This window comes from Tursiops truncatus, chromosome 4, assembly GCF_011762595.2.
Source record: "Tursiops truncatus isolate mTurTru1 chromosome 4, mTurTru1.mat.Y, whole genome shotgun sequence".
Lineage (NCBI taxonomy): Eukaryota > Metazoa > Chordata > Mammalia > Artiodactyla > Delphinidae > Tursiops > Tursiops truncatus.
In genome coordinates, this window is record NC_047037.1 from 31,524,136 (window position 1) to 31,526,393 (window position 2,258).

Here is a 2,258-nt window from a genome sequence, read left to right on the forward strand (position 1 = left end):
ATATCTCTTCCCTCTTGCATCTCCCTCCTGCCCACATTCCCTATCCCACCCCTCTAGATGGTCACAAAGCACTGAGCTGATCTCCCTGTGCTATGCGGCTGCTTCCCACTAGCTATCTATTTTACGTTTGGTAGTGTATATATGTCCATGCCTCTCTCTCACTTCATCCCAGCTTACCCTTCCCCCTCCCCATATCCTCAAGTCCATTCTCTAGTAGGTCTGTGTCTTTATTCCCATCTTACCCCTAGGTTCTTTGTGACCCTTTTTTTTTTTTTCTTTTCCTTAGATTCCTTATATATGTGATAGCATAAGGTATTTGTCTTTCTCTTTCTGACTTACTTCACTCTGTATGACAGACTCTAGGTCCATCCACCTCATCACAAATAACTCAATTTCGTTTCTTTTTATGGCTGAAAAATATTCCATTGTATATATGTACCACATCTTCTTTATCCACTCATCTGTTGATGGACACTTAGGTTGCTTCCATCTCCTGGCTATTGTAAATAGAGCTGCAATGAACATAATGGTACATGACTCTTTTTGAATTATGGTTTTCTCAGGGTATATGCCCAGTAGTGGGATTGTTGGGTCATATGGTAGTTCTATTGGTAGTTTTTTAACGAACCTCCATACTGTTTTCCATAGTGACTGTATGAATTTACATTCCCACCAGCAGTGCAAGAGGGTTCCCTTTTCTCCACAACCTCTCCAGCATTTACTGTTTGTAGATTTTTTGATGATGGCCATTCTGACTGGTGTGAGATGATATCTCATTGTAGTTTTGATTTGCATTTGTCTAATGATTAATGATGTTGAGCATTCTTTCATGTGTTTGCTGGCAATCTGTATATCTTCTTTCAAGAAATGTCTATTTAGGACTTCTGCCCATTTTTGGATTGGGTTGTTTGTTATTTTGTTATTGAGCTGCATGAGCTGCTTGTAAATTTTGGAGATTAATCCTTTGTCAGTTTCTTCATTTGCAAATATTTCTTCCCATTCTGAGGGTTGTCTTTTTGTCTTGTTTATGGATTCCTTTGCTGTGCAAAAGCTTTTAAGTTTCATTAGGTCCCATTGTTTATTTTTGTTTTTGTTTCCATTCCTCTAGGAGGTGGGTCAAAAAGGATCTTGCTATGATTTATGTCATAGAGTGTTCTGCCTATGTTTTTCTCTAAGAGTTTTATAGTGTCTGGCCTTACATTTATGTCTTTAATCCATTTTGAGCTTATTTTTCTGTATGATGTTAGGGAGAGTTCTAATCTCATACTCTTACATGTACCTGTCCAGTTTTCCCAGCACCACTTATTGCAGAGTCTGTCTTTTCTCCACTGTATATTCTTGCCTCCTTTATCAAAGATAAGATGACCATATGTGCATGGGTTTATCTCTGGGCTTTCTATCATGTTCCATTGATCTATATTTCTGTTTTTGTGCCAGTACCATACTGTCTTTATTACTGTAGCTTTGTAGTATAGTCTGAAGACCGGGAGCCTGATTCCTCCAGCTCCATTTTTCGTTCTCAAGATTGTTTTGGCTATTCGGGGTCTTTTGTGTTTCCATACAAATTGTGAAATTTTTTGTTCTAGTTCTGTGAAAAATGCCAGCGGTAGTTTGATAGGGATTGCATTGAATCTGTAGTTTGCTTTGAGTAGTAGAGTCATTTTCAGAATGTTGATTCTTCCACTCAAAGAACATGATATATCTCTCCATCTATTTGTATCATCTTTAATTTCTTTCATCAGTGTCATAATTTCCTGCATACAGGTCTTTTGTCTACTTAGGTAGGTTTATTCCTAGATATTTTATTCTTTTCGTTGCAATGGTAAATGGGAGTGTTTTCTTAATTTCATTTTCAGATTTTTCATCATTAGTGTAGAGGAATGCCAGAGATTTCTGTGCATTAATTTTTTATCCTGCTACTTTACCAAATTCATTGATTAGCTCTAGTAGTTTTCTGGTAGCATCTTTGGGATGCTCTATGTATAGTATCATGTCATCTGCAAACAGTGACAGCTTTACTTCTTCTTTTCCAGTTTGGATTCCTTTTATTTCTTTTTCTTCTCTGATTGCTGTGGCTAAAACTTCCAAAACTATGTTGAATAAGAGTGGTGAGAGGGGGCAACCTTGTATTCTTCCTGATCTTAGTGGAAATGGTTTCAGTTTTTCACCATTGAGGATGATGTTGGCTGTGGGTTTGTCATATATAGTTTTTATTATGTTGAGGAAAGTTCCCTCTATGCCTACTTTCTGCAGGGTTT